Source organism: Ctenopharyngodon idella, chromosome 19, assembly GCF_019924925.1.
Source record: "Ctenopharyngodon idella isolate HZGC_01 chromosome 19, HZGC01, whole genome shotgun sequence".
NCBI lineage: Eukaryota > Metazoa > Chordata > Actinopteri > Cypriniformes > Xenocyprididae > Ctenopharyngodon > Ctenopharyngodon idella.
In genome coordinates this window covers 31,214,252-31,225,170 of record NC_067238.1, presented here as the reverse complement: position 1 = coordinate 31,225,170, position 10,919 = coordinate 31,214,252, and positions in this window count along the sequence as shown.

Genomic DNA, 10,919 nt, shown 5'->3' with positions numbered 1-10,919 from the left:
GGCCTGGCAGCTACTTAAGACGCCCCTCCAATTCCCCTCTCAGCTGCATTGGCTAAGAGCATATTTTCTACATTAGCACAGACGTGTGCCTCCGCCACCGATCGAGATTCTCGCGCTGCCTCGCTCTGTGCAAGTGTGTCACGCCTGAAGGGGTCAAGGTTTAGCTACTTAGCATGGACCTGTTAGCCCCTGCTGGTAAATGCCATAACTACACCATCAAATATATTATTTTCCATAGACAGGCTTTCAAAAGTAGTAAGCATGAACACCGATCAGGCATAACATTATGAGCACTGACAGGTGAAGTGAATAACACTGATTATCTCTTCATCACAGCACCTGTTAGTGGGTGGGATATGCTAGGCAGCAAGTGAACATTTTGTGTGTTAGAAGCAGGAAAAATGGGCAAGCGTAAGGATTTGAGCGAGTTTGACAAGGGCCAAATTGTGATGGCTAGACGACTGGGTCAGAGCATCTCCAAAACTGCAGCTCTTGTGGGGTGTTCCCGGTCTGCCATGGTCAGTCTCTATCAAAAGTGGTCCAAGGAAGGAACAGTGGTGAACCGGAGACAGGGTCATGGGCGGCTTATTGACGCAAGTGGAAAGCGAAGGCTCCGATTCAACACATACTGTAGCTCAAATTGCTCAAGAAGTTAATGCTGGTTCTGATAGAAAGGTGTCAGAATACACAGTGCATCACATCAGAACTGGTCTTTATGTACACAATAATGATCTTTTACATTATAACCCTTTTATTTTTAATATTTGGCATGTTTTGTGTGCTGCTGCATGTCCCTGTGTGTGTAATAAGCAGAGAAAATTTACTTTAGAGCAGGTTTTTGTTGGTCAATGGTGCAGTCATTTTCAGTTGCCTGAACTAACTAACTACTACTTGCTACTAACCGTTGCCTCCAACAATGCGCCTGAATGCACCTCGTTTTCACACCAGCACGCCCATGGGTGATCAGATGGGCGTGGGTGCATTTGCTATTTAAACAACGTGGGTGCTGGACGTGAAAATGATAACTGCGTCGGGCTGAAACTAGCAAAAAACACTTGCTCTGGGTGTATGAGAGGGCACTTTAAGTTGAGCGTTGCATGCGTAGAATGCCGTGTCGTGCGTGCCTCTGCAAAAGACGCAATGTTCAAACATGTTCATCTAGTGCATGTCTGTGTACAAAAAGCAAATTAAAAGCAGAGCTATGGAATTCAAAATCATGTTCTGTGTGAACAGCCCATGTAAATGCATTTGTATTCTTTCATGCTAGAGTTGTACAAATGAGGGTACTTTCTAACCTCTTTACACAATCTGTTGTCTATATACTGTAGGCCTCCATCGTCGCTGTAGCTTGCATGAGTTCCGGTCTGTTCTGTTTATGCAGGTTTTCTTCGACTACCTTGTGAATCGACGCCCCCAGGGTACGGTTGCCACCTTGTGGATAATCTAACTAATTACTGCAAAAAAAAAAAAAAAATGCGCATGTGCGACCTAAAAATGCTTATTCTTCTGATGACGAAATTCACGCCGCACGCACTGTACGCTGACCCTCGCGTACACGTAAAAAGTGAAGTATACATTGGCCTTCAAAATGTCATTATGTGTATTGGATTGTGACTCTTTCTGCAGATTACACCAGTAGATGGCGACAAGTGACTGTTTTAAATAAATGATTCATTGAGCCAACCAGTCAAACACCTCAGGGCTGCGTTTAAGCCTGCGTTCCACTCCACTTTTAAACACACACTCGCGAACTTCCCTAAGCACTTCCCCTTGGGGGAATCCCTGCCGCCATTTTGAAGTGCGTTCCACTTCATGAAGTGGACGAGGGAAGTTTATATGGACACTTCAGGCAGCTCCATATACCACAATGCAACACAATTGTGACGTCACTGCATATTGTGTTTAATTTACCCCACCACAAACAAACTCTATGATATATTAATTATTTTTTTAAATATCTAAAACAACCCAAACACACCTATATACATATAGAATGCTGCATTAAACAGTTTCATAAGGAAAAAAAATGTAAATAATAATAGCAGATTCCAAGTGATCAAGGGCTTAGGACGTTCCAGTTCAGCCCATTGCAAGGGTTCCACCAGTAGTGGGCATTCGTGCAACGTAAGCAATGACGTACATCCGAGTCAATGAGACAGGGAAGTTAGCGAGGGAACTTCCCTCCGTACGTCATTGCTTATGTTGCACGAGCGCCCACTACTGGCGGAATCCTTGCGATGTGTTTAAATGGAACGCCCTAAACCCTTGATGGGTCGAGGGTCTGTCTAAATAAACTTCCCTCGTGCACTTGGCGAAGTTGAATGCACTTCAAAATGACGTTCTGAATTCTCTCGGGGGGAAATGCATAGGGAAGTTCACGAGCGTATGTCTAAAATTGGAGTTACTGTAAACCGGCCCTAGTGTGTGTTTGCTTGGAGACTTGAAAGACTTGAGACTCTGGCTTTGTTTGGAACTAGGGTGAATTTAGGTTGATTGGGACACTGTTACCAATTCATCTCAATGGCAAAAAGTGGCCTAATCACCCTGAATTCACTCTATATCCGTTGGCGTAACTGACAACATTGTGCATTAACTTCTTGTTTGTTGAGCTATTGTATAAAAGCTGCATCGATTAAGTAGATATTTTGCAAGTGAATGAACTGTTTTGGGATTGAATCATTTTTGAGACATGCTGTTTTCAGAAAATGGGAGTCATACATGTTTGGAACAAGTTAAGTTTCATTTTTGGGCAAACTAACGTTTTAATATGTGACGACCACCACAATAACAGGAAATATATATGACTCAGACTCTCAGTTACTTCGTCATCCTTCACTAGATTCAACACAGTGTCATTTCTGGTCTTGGTGTCTTTCTGTGTATTCATAATGCATCTATTTAAAATGCCCTGATGCACGTGTTGTTATTGCAGACATACACTAAATGCAGCAAATCACTTCTTTATTGTTATTGGTTCTGTGCCAGAAGTGAATTGACCAGTGCTGTCCTTGACTGAATCACTTACTGTTTGGTGACTCACCTTTCATTGGTTTTAATTGTACTCCATACAGTGTTCTGTGGATCATGTACATAAATGAAAGCAAGTCAGTGATAGTTAAAGAGAGAACAAGATTAATTCACTTGAACAAATTCCTGGCTAATGTGCTTTATCTGATCTGTTGCCATTGCATGAACATGTAATTTATCGTTGCCTTTTTACATGCGAATGATTAAAGGGAAGGTGCGGCGTGGATGATAAATGTGTCTGGCTGGATGTTCATATCAGCAGTCCTGTATCATTAGCATGGTGGGAAATGATGAGTCACCTGCTGCTTAACCAGTTACTGCTTTCCACTGGCATGCAGGAGAAAGAAACCGCTGCAAACGCGGACACATACATACCTTTTCCTCTTGTTTTCCCTCTTTCTTTCTCCTACAAACAGATCTGCCACTAAAGCAGCAGGTTTACTTCCTACAGGCTACAAATGAGGAAGTTATTGCTGAACAGGGATGTAGGGGGTGTTTGGGAAGCTGACAAGGTATAAAGCTGAGCAGGGCACAAAGAAATAATGACCTGTGATACTAAAAACAGAGAGGTTTGTTTAAAAGAGTTGGAGCCATTTTGTTTCCTGAACAGCCCAATTTAAACGTCTTAAACCAGCCTAAGCCAGTTTGAGCCTGGCTGCAGTCTAGTTTGATGGTTTTAGTAACTTTTTGGCCTGGGAGACAAGCTCTCTGACCAGTTAAAGCCACAGTTCACGCAAAAATGAAAATTATCATTTACTCACCCTCATTTTGTTTGAGTCAAAACAACTTTGGATGGTCATGTGGGGAACACATGTTTACTATTAACAATGACTTTTGCCTCAACAAACTCCTAATTGACTTCTTATTAAATGGTTAGTTCACCCAAAAATGAAATTTCTGTCATTAGAAGTAAAAATTAAACATTTAGAAGTAATGCTAGTGTAATCGTCTCTGTTGTCCTGTTTCCACCGTAACGGCGCTGGATCTCGTGCCGGAGATGACTCGCGTTCGGCGGTGGAACTGCTAACTTCAGACCGCCGTCCTGTGTTTCACTCATAGCCGAAAAATGCTGTGACTGACTCCATAAATTGTCAGTGTACAATTCTCAGTGTATATAGAAACAGTGTACAATTCTGAGAACATATTTTAACATCCTTAGTATTTATATTCTGTATCTTTTTGAATAAAATCATAGCATTTTATGCAAGGCATCAGGTGTTTCCATCATGCGAAAAGACAGACGCGACACTTGTTTAGGTGACTCACATTGCGCCCCTGTATGCTGCTTTGCATAAAATTAAATGATATACAGAACAATAAAATAAAATGTACACAAACCTGTATTTTACCAAAGACATGCACCAATTTGACGAAGCTGCACTGCTCTCTCCTGAAGAGGGCGCAAAAAGCCTGTGATAAATAACTCAACCCCTGGGTTGTTACGTCTGACCGAGTATCTGGGTAACACAAGAACTACCCAAACTCTGGGTTGTTACATCTGACCCAGGATCTGGGTAGCACAAAAACTACCCAAACGCTGAGTTGTTACGTCTGACCCAGGATCAGGGTAACACAAAAACTACCCAAACTCTGGGTTGTTACATCTGACCCAGTATCTGGGTAACACAAGAACTACCCAAACTCTGGGTTGTTACGTCTGACCCAGGATCTGGGTAGCACAAAAACTACCCAAACGCTGAGTTGTTACGTCTGACCCAGGTTCAGGGTAACACAAAAACTACCCAAACGCTGGGTTGTTAAGTCTGACCCAGGATCAGGGTAACACAAGAACTACCCAAACGCTGGGTTGTTAAGTCTGACCCAGGATCTGGGTGACACAAAAACTACCCAAACGCTGGGTTGTTAAGTCTGACCCAGGATCAGGGTAACACAAGAACTACCCAAACGCTGGGTTTGTTACATCTGACCCAGGATCTGGGTAGCTCAAAAACTACCCAAACAATGGGTTTGTTACATCTGACCCAGGATCTGGGTAACACAGAAACTACCCAAACGCTGGGTTGTTACGTCTGACCCAGGATCAGGGTAACACAAGAACTACCCAAACGCTGGGTTTGTTACATCTGACCCAGGATCTGTTTGACACAAAAACTACCCAAACACTGGGTTGTTACGTCTGACCCAGGATCTGGGTAACACAAAAACTACCCAAACACTGGGTTATTACATCTGACCCAGGATCTGGGTAACCCAAAATCTACCCAAACTCAGGAAAAAATAACCCAGGCTCAACCCAGGACTTGGGTAGAAAAAATAACCCAAGATTTTTTAGAGTGTATCGTTCTTGGTGTGAACGGGGCTTTTTAAGACCATCAAAACTGATTAAGCTGGTTCAAGTAGTTTTTCTTGTGTAATTCCTGAGAAATGTGCTTTAGGAGTGAAATTACACATGTACATTTATACAGTACATTTATGCACTCCGCAGACACTTTTATCCAATGAAACTTGCATTGCATTCAAGATATGTTTAAGCTACATGAAGAAATATCACCCACAGCTTGATATATATTTGACAGGATTTTATGTTCAATATTTGAATATTAGTCTGACTCACTCTCTTGTTAGTTTCAATCTGCTATTTTGTTATCACTTGATCTATTTTCAAGATATAGGCTATATATATATATGATTGAGTCACATTTGGAATGATAAAGATAGCATGAAATTGTGTGAAAAGCTTTCTGCTTTCATGTGAGTGCACACACACACACTGTGTTCCTGAGAAAAGAGTAGGAGATACAGACTGTCACAGATTCCAGTAGATAAGCAGCTCTGTCAGCATCTATCGCAGAGCGCCGTATAGATTGCTCAATAACATTAGAGAAACCCTATACCTGCTAGCTAATCAAAGAGAAAATGGTGATTAAAATCTTCATGTGCACGGATTGGTGATAACCTTAGATGTATTCCATAGCACTCAATCAGTTACAGTACTAAACCTCTCGGAATATTTATTCTGCTACTTTCTTTTGAAGTCCTGCTCATCTTCTCCCAAGATGGAATGAACATTCACTGCACAGCCACTTTTCATCACTTAAAGTGCTGCAAAATCCATTAGTATCCTCTGTTATTGCCTCTCTGTGTGTTTGTGTGTGTGTGTGTGTGTGTGTATGTAATGAAGTAACATCTACTGGATGTATATGAGTGGGTGAGTAGAAGAGACAGAGACAAAGAAAGAAAGAAAGGAGAGAGATAGAGCACTTCAAGGCACAATAAGTTGTTTGGAGTCACCTAGGTTTACATTAAGACGTCATTGAGAGAGAAACTACTGGAGTGAAACCACATAGACCTGTTAGTAATATGGAAGAAACTTTATTGAAGACTGTAAGCTGTGGAGAGAAAAGAATCCTAAGGTAATAGTTCACAAATAAATGACTTTCTTTCTTTCTTTCTTTTGTGGAACTCAAAAGGACAAACTTAAAAGACTATTTTCCATGCAATATGACTTAAATAAACCATATCTTTGTGTGAAATCAGAATCTTCATCTGCTCTACTTGGTGATTCATTCATGAATCAGACTGTTTTGGTTCTAAAGTTCTACTTACTGACGCTCTGATTCAGTACATACTTGCATGAGTCGTATTGACCTTTTTTTTTTTTTTGCCCATTCACTGTAATTGCATGAAAAAGAGCAGAAATTCTCTTTTTGTGTTCTCTGGAAGAAAGTCATACAGGTTTGGAACAACATGAAGTTGAGGACAGAATATTCAGTTTTGGATGAAAAGACAAAGCCAGTATGAAAAAAAAAAAAAAAAACGTTTTAAAGTTTTGTTTTCAAGCAATAAGCAGAGGCTCTTCCCAGAAATATCTTGAATTAATTTCATTACACAACCACCCTATAATGGTAAAAATCCACCCACTCCTTTTTTTTTAAGTCCCCATAAATAATAAGCAGTGTCTCAGAAAAAGCCGTTTGCAGTTTCTATGCAATGTGACTCTATGCATTGCTCAGGCCCCGCCCATGACAGCTGGCGAACTCCACCCTGTTTGCTTAGCTCCTCCCCTCAGTGAGCTGTACACAGTCCGCCATTTTTATCTCCTCACCAGAGCATTTAACAGCAGCATTCAAGCAAGAAATGTATTCTTATTAAAGCTACTGAAGTTATTCAGTTATTTTCATTTTTTCTTTGTTTGATTCATATCAACAGCATATATAGCAGAAGGTACTTGTTTCACGCTGCTGTCACTTTAATACACAGATCTAATATACACATGTGATTTATTAACTTGCTGTTTACGTTCACAGACATAACCGACTGTGTTTGTCTGTGTTTTGACATATTCTTGTGTTTATTTGACAGTTTAAGCGCAATAAGACATGAAAGAGAACTTAATTTAATACTCACGGGATGCACCGTCTGACAGACAGCTTTCTGTGCGCTCAGAAAACCATAAATCAGAAGTTTAGACTGATATGCCTTTAAAACGCATGCAGATAATAAACTTTCATGATGACGAAGAATGTCACATGACCACGATAGAGATGATAATCAAAACCAAACAAATTGGAGTATTGGAGGCACTAGCTGTACAGGCTCCGCCCTCTTCTAGAAAGCGGGGCGAGGAGCAGCAGCTCATTTGCATTTAAAGACACATGCACGAAAACAGCATGTCTTTCCTTCCATTCAAAAATGGACATTTACAGCATGTTATAATAAGTGATCTGTGGGGTATTTTGAGCTGAAACGTCTCAGACACATTCTGGGGACACCAGAGACTTATATTACATCTTGTGAAAGCGGCATAATAGGTCTGACTAATAACTGCCCTGCATGGCAGTTATTAGTCAAACAGACAAGCAGTGCAAAAGATCACTTGATTTGTTAATTAATTCAAATAACAAGTAACCAAACAAAATTATATAAATAATTGCTTGTATTAAATCACACACACACACACACACACACACACACACAAACATATATACAAGTCACGTTCAGTTGTTTTGGTTTCGTTTTCATGGACTTTTATAGTTTGTTTCTCATTATTTCCTGTTTCCTTGGTTGTCTAAGTTGGTTGTTTCATTGTTCTCTTTTGTTTAATAAAGTATAATATAGTTGTTATAGTGGTTAAGTTCAGGTATTGGGTAGGATTAAGGGATGGTCATGCAGAATAAGGCATTAATATGTGCTTTATATGTACTAATAAACAACCAATATGCACGCTAATAAGCAGCTATTTAAAAGTGATAATCGTTCCCCATACAGAAGTGTTACCAAAATAACCAGTTACATTCACATTTGACGGACTGCTTATAGTTATCCAACTTAAATTAATATGCAGAAATGTCCTTAATAATTTACAAAAATTACAATTTTACACATAGTTATTTCTATTAGAGCTTCTGTCTCTGGCTTCATTTTATTTGTGGACATTTTCTCTCCTCTGAACTATCTATGTTTTTAGCTAATGATCTAATTAGTGCTGAGAGAGAATACTGATGTATAGAAACCTTGCTCAGTCTTTGGGGCTTTACAGATCTTCTTCTCTCCACATGGTTTTCTCTTCTCTGCTAGGCTCATTTTAATCACTACAGCTTTTCCAATATTTTAAGAACAAAAAAAACAAATTGTTCTAGAGACTCTGCTTTCAATGCAAACGCCAGCTCTTATTCATGTGATGCTGTGAAAGTGTTTTGCTCCCATCTTCTGTTTTTGTTTTTGGAGGACGGAGAAAAAAAAAATAATGTAATTATTCATGCAGAAATGTATCTGAAAAATGTTTTACTCAAGTATAAAATTGTTTTTATTCTGGCCCTCCATGTATCACTTATTTTGCTCCTTGGAGTGCAAAAGTAATGTAGAAGAATCACCTTGAGCCGTTCTTCCAGTTCAAATTTCCCTTTTATTCAGAAGTTACACTCTGCAAATTCCATTTACGCTGCATGGTTGAACCGAATGGTAAAATTGAAAACTGCCCGTTTATGAATCACATTTGTGCCACATGTGCAATTCTATTGCCCACAGGAGATGTACTTTGGGATTGTGATAGTACAAGACATTGCAAAGAAAATTAGTTTTCTCATCATCAAAATTTCTGTTTTTGTTCAAATCCATTAGTCTCTGTTCATTCTGCTGTGGTTACATGTGAGGAATCAAAAAAAAAAAAAAAAAAAAAATCAGTTTGACCTAAAAGATGTAAATAATTTAATAAACAAACCCCCAAAAATGAAGCAGCACTAAAAATAAATATGCACTAATATGCCATATGTGTTACATTTTTCTCACAATATGACAAGAAGACTTCTTTAACGTTATTTATAGTTAAATGAAACACATAAGAAGTAAAGAATGACTGCTTGAGTGAGCAACTTTTACTTTCTTTCTTTTCTAACACTACATTGTACTATAACATAATAAAACATTCAGGAATGACATAAAAACACATCAAAAGTGGATATGCAAGCCCTCCGTACATAATATAAAGTGCTTTGGAAAAAAAAAAAGTCAGACCACTAACCAAATCCAAGCACTAAAAATACGTTATTCCTTAACGTTTCTCAGATTAGTGATTTAAATGAAATATGCAATTGCCTACAGATGTTCCTACTGTTAAACACATGCCGTCACTGTGAACACGGATGAATACAGTGTGTTTTATTGTAACACTCGTACTGCAGGAGGCGTTCGGTGGCTCAATGAGGGGCACGAGGTGTTCTAAATATGACATATGATGAGTCCGGCTGTTAGCATGGACAGAGGAAAGGCTATCCTGAAACACTATCAAGCTCAGATAGGGGACAGCGTTGGCGCCAACTTCCGCAGTATGTAATATGTCTAGCAGAATGTAACCACCAGGACTAAAAATATTTCACTGACGTTTACCTCATGGCATGATATCTCTATGTGAAATAAACAACATTGACTTCACTTCTCAGGTTTCATCTCTGAGAAAGTTTCATCAGTTTCACCGGTGGTGGAGAGATGACAGAGAATGCATGTGAAGACCCCAAAATGTGCTTTTTAACTGTCTGAATGGGGTTTTGTGGTGTGCTGCTTTAATGAGTTCATGGAAACATGCAATATAATATAATAGATGCATATATATATATATAAAAATATATAATATAAAAATACATTATTTTCACCACCTTTTCCATTAATTTGAACATTTTTGCAAAGAAAAGAAAGGAATATAAATCAAAAACTACACTATTTATTTATTTTTATTATTTATTTTACATATTTTCTAACATTTATCAACTTCCCCTGAATTTTTCAATACAAATAATCACTGAGAAATCTTCTCTAATAAAGCTCTTTCTAATGTTTCATGTATTTCTTAGCGACTGAAATGTTATTTTTATACACATTTACCTTCAAACTACACTTACAGTAGTAATAAATGAAGAAAAATACATAAATTAAAATCTTCTGCGGTAGATTTCATATGTCTGATTCATACTTTAAACAGCTAGTGCAATATTAGTGATAAACTGATGCAAGTTAAATTTTTTTGTATTTATTTTTATTGAAAATATTTTATTTATTTGAACTTGAAAATAAAATTCAATAAAAATAGTAATGCTCTCAATTGGATACACTACTGCCAAGTTTATTTTGTATTTTCTTTAGTGTGTGTGTGTGTGTGTTTGACAACAAGTGGTTGGTTCATCTTGAACTTGTTATTGTGGACAGAACTAGTAATTATGGATCTTTGGACTTATGGTTTATGGTTTGTTATGGATGAGAACAGAACGTTTAAAACTTCAGGGTTTGATGCTGCCAGTACAAGTGAAGCACCTGAACGCCAAAATCATGTCAACATTGTAAAATATGATGCACTCTGTATTATTATGAGACACACATAGTAGACTACATACATTCACTTGAAATTTAGTCCTTATACAAGTTATGCTTACCTATTATCG